The following is a 9,000-nucleotide window of genomic DNA, read 5'->3' on the forward strand; positions in this document are numbered from 1 at the left end:
TAGCAAAAGTGCACTGAGATTTATCCAACCAAAATCAAAGCCCTTCAACAAATGCCTCGGCCTAGGAACGAGAAGGAGATTCGGGGATTTCTCGGTCAGGTCCAATACATCAGCCGCTTCATTGCCAAGCTCCTTATGATTTGTGAACCAATATTCAAGAAACTTCGTGCCTCCGATCACACCGGGGATTCCTCATGCCACCTCAACCAGGGATTCCTCTATCCCTATACCTGACTGTTACCGACATAGCCATGGGAGCAATGCTAGCACAAATAGTTGGTAGCGAAGAGCGGGCCATCTACTACATCAGCAAAAAGTTCATTGAGTACGAGATGAAGTATACCCAACTGGAAAAGACATGCCTTGCCCTAGTATGGTCAACAAAGAAGCTGCGGCATTACATGCTCAGCTACTCGGTCCACATCTACTCCAAGATGGACCCGGTTAAGTACATCTTCGAAAAACCCGTACTAAACGGAAGGCTGTCTAGATGGACACTGATGCTGTCCGAGTTTGATCTCAAGTTTGTACCCCTCAAGGTTATCAAGGGAAGAGCAGTCGCTGATTTCCTGGCAAAGAATCCCGTCAACGAGGATCTAACGACCGACACATGGTCACTTCCTGACGAAGACATCCTTTGTGCCGACTCCGACGCATGGGACCTATACTTCGATGGTGCATCTAATCTGAGAGGCTTCAGGGTAGGAATCCTTCCAATATCACCAGAGGGAGAACATGTTCCGATCTCGGTCAAGCTAGACTTCGCCGTCACCAACAGCGCCGCTGAATATGAAGCATGTCTCATCGGCCTACAAGCAGCCATTACACTTGGCATCAAGAGATTGAGGGTCCACGACGATTCCTCGCTCATCATCAATCAGGTGTCCGGATCATGGAAAATCCGATCTGACAGCTTAGCTCCCTACCGAACAAGGATCAATCAAGAGGCCGAGTTCTTCGACCAAGTCGACTACTTCCACTTGCCACGAGAGGAAAATAAATTTGCTGATGCCCTGGCAAAACTTGCCGCGCTCGTCAACATACCTGACGATATGACATCAATGCCCCTATGTGTCGAGAGAAGGAGCGAGCCAGCTCACATTTGTGCCATTATCGACGACGAGGAAAGCCATGATGAACCTTGGTACCAAGCCATCCTCAATTACAAAACCAAAAACGAATTTCCTCCCAACTCTGATCAAAGAGGACAAAGAGCCATCCGTTTACTTGCATCACAATTCGTGATAAACCAAAACCAACTCTACAAAAGAACACCCCAAGGAATTCTTCTCCTTTGCATTGACCATCACAAAGCCAAAAAAGTCATGGGAGAGGTTCACGATGGAGAATGTGGCCCTCACATGAGTGCAATGATGCTTACACGGAAAATCATGCGGCTAGGTTACAATTGGACCACCATGGAAGCCGATTGCCGTAACTACGTCAAACATTGCCACAATTGCCAAATCTTCGCCAACATACAACACATACCACCATCCCTTTTATACACCATGACATCACCCTGGCCTTTCTCAACCTGGGGCATCGACATCATCGGGAAAGTCAACCCGATAGGCACCAAGGGGCATTGCTTCGTCGTCGTCGCCATCGACTTCTTCACCAAATGGGTGGAAGCATACTCATATGCAGTCTTGACCGCCAAACAAGTGGCCAAGTTCATTCAAAACAACATCATCTGCCGATATGGGGTACCCCATGAAATCATCAGCGATCAAGGCTCTCACTTCCGGGCGGAAACTCAAGCCTTGCTGGACAAATACAAGATCAAACGACATCGGTCATCCCCCTACCGTCCCCAAACTAACGGAGCGGTGGAGGCAGCGAACAAAACTCTTGTCACCATTATCAAGAAAATGCAAGACAACTACCGCGATTGGCCGAGCAAACTCCCATTCGCACTCTGGGAATACCGAATGAACCTCCATTCGAACACCGACAGGCGCCACACCCTTCTACCTAGCATACGGTATGTAGGCGGTTCAACCGGTAGAATTAGAGGTCCCATCTCTTCGCATCCTACTGGAGAGTCAAGTCCCTGAGGCGGAATGGACCCGTCCAAGGTACGAACAACTCACACTTTTAGACGAACGGCGACTCAACGCCTTGCACAACGTTCAGCTATACCACCGACGTATACAACGGGCATTCAACAAGAAGGTCAAACCCAGAAACATCCAGGAGGGCGACTTGGTGCTCAAGTCAGTTAGAGCACCATTACCCATCGATCCGAGGGGAAAATTCAAACCCAACTGGGCCGGGCCATACCTGGTCAAGAAAATACTTTTGGGGGGCGCAGTGAGACTGAGTGACCTAGACGAGGAGGACTTTACAAACCCGACCAACCTAGACCAACTCAAGAAATACTACCCTTGAGCCCTAGCAACCAACGACCTAGCCTAGTTTTACAACTAGCAACGACCTCGACCCTTTTCCAGTCAAGTTCCTCAACGTGTTCTGATTTGAAATTTCATGTTTTATCGAGTCTAAGCTGCGGCACCTTGCCCGTTTCGAATGTCCTTTGATCCGTCAAAGGCAACGTCCATTTGCACTAAAACAAACGCCCTGAACTACGAGCATGGTTTGATTTCACCTCTTTAGGTGGATACGTAGGCAGTCCCTCTTATGCATGAGGGATACAACCACAAAACCCAATTCAAATTCACAAAACATTTCGAACTACGATCATGGTTTGATTTCACCTCTTCAGGTGAATACGTAGGCAATCCTTCCTTACACAAGGAGGATACAACCATTCCCACAATCAAAAACATTACCCACATACAAAAACATTCCAAAAAAATAAAGGGAAAACCATTCCCTTTCCCACCAAAATACAAAATGAGCCTTTCTCCCTTTCCACAAAATACCACTTTTCCAAGTGCAAATGTTTAGGACAATTCAAATCGAATTGCCTTTATAGAATGGATGGAAGAAACGAGCGTTCACAATTTTCGACACGACCAATCCTCTTATTTAATTAATAATGGGAGGGATTACAGTTTCAACAACAATTAAAGCTCGACGAGTCTACAACTTGTCAAAGCTAAGGTGTCAACTAACACACCTCACATAATAAAACTAGCACAAAACACACAATAATTAGCTAGTACAACATAATAAAAACCTACAACAATAATACAACATAATAATGAAGTGGGTAATGGAGGTCTTCACTCTTCCATTCTACCCTTGCCTTTTCCCTCGGGGTACATCTTCCCCTTGCTCTTCTTGTTAGCCCGCCTAGCATGGATTTCCTCCTCGGAACGGATCCTCAACGGATCTAAGACGGCGACGGCCTCCGGTCTAGCACAAGACCCCATATTTGACCCAAGACGAGCCAATGCATGACCCACCATATTCTTGGGGCCGGAACTCCTCCTCTTCGGTGGTCTCATCACATCGGGGGTAGCTCCATCAACATACTCCTCAAAGAAGGCACGGTTGGCCTTGCCAACCTCTCGATACTTCAAGTCGACAACCTCGTCCTTACGAAATTTGGATCTCTCTTCCAAGGACGGAGCACGTGACCACTTGACATAAGCGGGAGTCACCCAAGTCGTGGCAGCGGGGTTTGGCACCTCCCAAAGCGGTCGAGTGGTCCACCATCTTTCGAAAAGCTCCACAGGCTCGGAGTTCCGGTAAACATTCTCTTGGACAAGAGTATCTTGAGCGGGCACCTTTTGTTGACGCCCCATTTGCCTCATGAGCCTTTCGGGATATATGAAGGAAACAACCTTCAAGCCCACCACCATCAAAAAACGAGGACTAACACCCGAAGCGGGCAACCTCGTGAAGCACCTCAAGTGCCACCACGGCACCACCCAACGGATATGAGGACCACCCTCCTCCGCCAATCTTGCGGCCCAATAAGCCTCGGTGGAAGCAAAACTATCCGGGTACAACTTCTTCCTCATAGTAAGGTGACGGAAGGAGTAAGAAGAAGGATTAACCGGAGGCTCTACATACCTTAGCCTCTCCAATAGCCACACTTGGAGGATCCTTGGGGATCTAAAAGAGGGAGCTTCTCCACAAGAGGCTTCCTTGTCCAAAGCTTGGATAATCTCTCCAAGCACCAACCATGATGGATCTCTACCATGCTCCATTTACTCAATCACATGGATAAGGGTCATGCTACCATGGCATCTTGGCCCCTCCTTCTTCAAGACATCAACAAAGAGGTACACATGGACAAGGCAAAATGCAAGAGCCCTTCTCCTAGCCACCTCCGAGACATTAGCATCTAATCGGTTTGAAAAGATGTTGATAAGAGCCAACATATCCACACCATGTGGAGCAAGAAGAAAGTTGATTTGGCTTGTTGATAAGCCCAACATGGAACGGAATTTCTCCTTGTAGCATAACCGAGTCGGAGGAAGCACCAGAACACAACCCGGCCACCCACCAATGGCTCCAACTTCTTCGGCAAGAGGACAAAGCTCACCTTTCGGGAAAACGAAAACATGGTGTTTCGAATCCCATAACCGAGAACATGCTTCAAGAAACGAAGGTTGCACCTTGACTTGACGAAGCACCAACAATTGACCAACTCCCATGCAAGCGAGTTGATACTTTTCGGGAGGCGACAAATCCCGACACCACTGTCGCAAGGCGTTCTCAAAAGCATCCATGAAATATTTTTGTGGAAGAAGAAGAGGTTTTATGGAGATGATTTTCTGTTTCGGATGATGAAACAATGAAGCACAAACGTCCCTATTTATACAAAATGATCAATGCATTTTCCAGAAAAAGAGGAGAGCCGGCTTCCATCGCCAGGCCGCTCGCGCCTCTTTGAGGTTTCTCCAGGATTCCCGCTGTTGACTTGTCTCTTTCAACATGTGTTTTCTCCAGACACCTCAAACCTCCCGCCAGGAAGCTCGCGCCTCTTCGGGATAATCCGGAACATTTTGTGTTTCCTCACACTCACATTTCCTTATTTTCGCGTTTTACGAAATCCGACACGGTTTCCATGACGCAGCTTTAAACATACGGATTTTTCTTTCTTTTTTTAAGGGGGGAAGGGCTAGTCGCCCCGATCCGCGATGGATCGTTTCCACGTCAGTCGAAATTTCGAAATTTTTTTTATTTTTCGCAATTCAAAAATCAAAATCGAAGATTGATAACACGACATCAATTTTCCTCAAAAATTCAAGCACTCACAAATTCGAGTCTTGACCTCAAAAATCAAAAATCAAATATACTCGCAAAAATCCTTTTCTAAAAATTCTTTCCTGACGGTTTGAGTTTGAATTTTCCGAGTCAATTTCAATAATTTCGATGCAATTTAATTCGCGACACGAGTTAATTGCTCAAATTTTCAAATCAATTCATTTTGAATTCCGAACGTGACGAGTTGTCATGGAATTTTAAAAATTCATTTCAAAATTTCAATTTTAACTTCAAGTCGTCTTTGTTAATTTTGATTTTCGATCAAATGCTTTACGTGTTTTCAATCAAATGCTTTTACGTGTTTATGCGTATGTGCTATCTGTTGCTTGTTTTCTACACTAACGATGCAGGAACTGGTGGAAAGCAAAAGGAGAATCAAACAGCCGACAGCGCTCCTCCGAAACACAACACAAAAAGCCAAAATCACAAAATGAGCTACAATCCAAAAACACATATATACAAACCGCCTCACGCAAAATGTAAATATGTACAGGCAAGAGTCCAAGACACGGACAAACTACAAAAACTACCCGACGTCTCCCTTCGGAACAGTCCTGGTCTCACCAGGGGTCGCCGCCAACGCAGACACCACCACCTGCTCAGGCTCCCTCTCCGGAGAACTCTCCGGCGTCTCCTCCCCCATCACGACGCGAACCTCCTCCGCCGCAGCCAACTGAGCCCTGAGGGAAGCAATCTCCGCGTCTCGACTCCGTATCTCGTCCTCACGACGCCTCAAGTCCTGGTCCCGACGGATGATCCCCAACTCCTGGCCCGCGATCGTCAACCTGGTTGCCTCCAACTCAGCACGGACCCGAGCAAGCTCCGTCGGATCCGCAGTGCCCTATAAAACACAATAACAGATCCTCAAGATCTAAAAACGTGAAATACAACACCAAACACACAAAAACAGCACACAAAACGTACCCTGAGAAAGCCGAGCCTCCCTCGTAGCCAGGTCACCAGCAAGTGCCCTCCAGCGGTTAGCCATCCGCCACAAGTTCTGGTGACTAACAGTCGTCACCTGCGAAACAAAAATGTCCTTCAATACAATGTAAGGAAAAGTATAATCGGAGAAAATGTTCAAGTCAGGAACTCACCCTCAGAACAATCAACTTCCACTCCATGCCGGCATCGGTCACCTCGGCCGCCGCGGGCTCCGGTAAGCGCAACTGAAGCTCCTCGCCACCCGGCCCCTGAAAAGTGGTCTTCGTCGGGAAAGCTGGGGGTTGGGTCCTCATCAGCGGGTCGACTCCCTGCCATTTGGATCCACATCAAAGATGACAAACCCTCCTATTAAGAGAGGCAATGGAAACAAAAAAAACAAAGAAAACATACCTCAATCGGGTACCAAGCAAGCCTCGACAACCGAAAGGTGTCGTAGTCGACGTCCCGCAGCAACAGCTCTTCACCTCCCCGACCGTGAAGGTGCGCCTCAACCTCGTCAGGGGTCGACTCCTGGAACAACACCCTAGGCGGGTCAACCGGCACGACGAAAGTCTCGGTAAGGCACTGGCGAACTAAACGCTCACCCAAGTACCAAACCGGCTCAATCGTCGTCTCCAAGTACAGACGCAGGGAGCTGCGAGGCCGCAAGCGCTCCCTGATGGCCGCCGGTACACCAGTGTAGTGCTCGCAAGGCCGCCCAACAAACTGCATTCAAAGCAAAGCTATTCAGCTAGCTGGGGGCTTCATGAGCTACCTAATCATCCTATCTCTATCTATTTCTATAAAGGAGAAGGGGAAGAGAGCGGAAACTTACATCAGCAACCCGAAGCTTGTTCACGCGACGCCTGCAGTCCTCGTAAGTCGACTTAGTCGACCTCTTCCGAACCACCGTCCAACCCCTCACGGCAGGGTAAGCCGAAGGAACACCGTCTGATGTCCCCGGACGCAGAGGAGTGAAGTAAGCATACAACCAAGCCTGTAATCAAACACAACAAACACAAATCAGCCAATTTCCCAAAAATTGCCAAAATCAAAATCAAAATCAAACTAAAAAAACTACCAAACTCGTACCTCAAAGATGAGGCCGGGACCAACTAAGGCAGGAGCACTACCCGCTCCCACTGTCTCCGGACGCACCGCCGCGTGCAAGTACCAGGTGAAACTCGCCAAAGCCGGCGTAACCCAGTCAAACCGACCCAAAGTGTCAAGGTCGGTGAGGAGAGGAAGCACCTTGGTCGACAAGCGCTCACCCTTGTCACCAAAGTACGTGGCACCCAAGAATTACCACAACCACAGCCGCGCCTCCTTCATGTCGGCCTCAACCTCCGCCTCCGGGCTCGCCAACGGCGCCGGAGTAACACCTGCCACCCTCCCAGTGAAGTGGTCCTTCACGTACGAGCTCGTGATTAAGTACGGGGTGACGTTGGAAGGCTCCGGCAAGGCAGTACCGATCAAAACAGTGACCGCAGGAGAGGACACTCTCTCCAGCGTCTCGGTAAACTCAATGGGCAACTCGCCACAGGGAAGGCCGGATACCATGGAAAAATCCTCTAAGGTCACGCCAACCTCCCCAAACTCCATATGGAACGACGACGTCGTATCCCAGTACCGATCCAACATAGCGCGGATCAAACACAGGTTCACCCTTATCGAAGACCTGTGAATGTCCCGCCAAGCGGCCACCAACGGCCCAAAAGCCGACCTCTCTATCAACGCCCTCGACCCGGCTCGGAGAAAGGCGTAGAAACCCAAGCAGGTAGAAAAGCCCGAGAAAGTCCTCATGGTGCCAATCTCCTGAAATGAAAAACAGACAACGTCAGAATGCCTATTTAGGCCCGACACTTCAAAAGTGACAAAATCCAACCGGGGAACACGACTCACCATGCCCTCGTGAGCACGGTAGGAAAGGTGTCGGTCCAGTCGAAGCAACAACTGGCTACCGTCAAAACCCTCGACCCACTCAGGCGCCGCCCGTAAAAGCAACCCCCGCGGGGCCGTAACTCGCCTGGCTCTCCAACTCGCAACGTCAGCATCATCCTCGGCTGTCTCCACTCTCCGTCTCTTATGGCCGCGAGACTCGACGTGGTGGGTAGGGCCCAACTCAACGACCCTGTTGACGTCCCGCAACGAGCGTCTGGTCCCCTGAGGACGACGCTCTCTCGTAGAAACCCTCCTCCCAGAGGCACTCGCCTCAGCCCCAGTCTGAGCTCTCCCAGTGCTAGCAGCCCCAACAACGGGCTCCTCACGCTTCTCGACGGCCCCTGAGGCCCCAACAGTCTGCTCAGGAGGTCTCTCCTCCTCGGTGACGTCCTCCACAACCACGGCCGGCATGCTAACCGGAGTGCTAACCGGGCCCGTCCCGAATAACTCCTCAAGAGTCGCAGCCATGAACTCGGCTTGCCCCGAACACTCTCCTACAAACAAAAAAAACGTCAGCCGGAATTTCGGCATTACGACGGCTTGAAATGGATAAATCCAAAAACAAAAACACAACCTGCAATGCAAAACAAGGGCAATCCAGCCCAAAATCCAACCAAACAAAATTCACAAAAAACAAATACAAAAACGACTCGCCCCTCTTTTCAAGCAAAAGACAAGTCAAAACCACAAAAACGGCATTTCAAGACCCCTACAGGGTCCGCCAACAAACCGAAATACATTCCCGACACAATGGGGTATTTTTCTACGGCTCAAAAAGGCAATTCATACCCTAATTTGAGCCCAAACCGGTCAAAAATTCGAAAACGACCGCAAAAAGAAAAACGTGATTTTATCACGCCTCAAAACGACCTAAATTACCAATAAGGTCCATTTCAAGGCAAACTGACTCAATTCAAGCCCAAACAGGCGCTTATTTCGTCAGACGTA

Source organism: Silene latifolia, chromosome 3 (genome assembly GCF_048544455.1).
Source record: "Silene latifolia isolate original U9 population chromosome 3, ASM4854445v1, whole genome shotgun sequence".
In the NCBI taxonomy this organism is placed as follows: Eukaryota; Viridiplantae; Streptophyta; class Magnoliopsida; order Caryophyllales; family Caryophyllaceae; genus Silene; species Silene latifolia.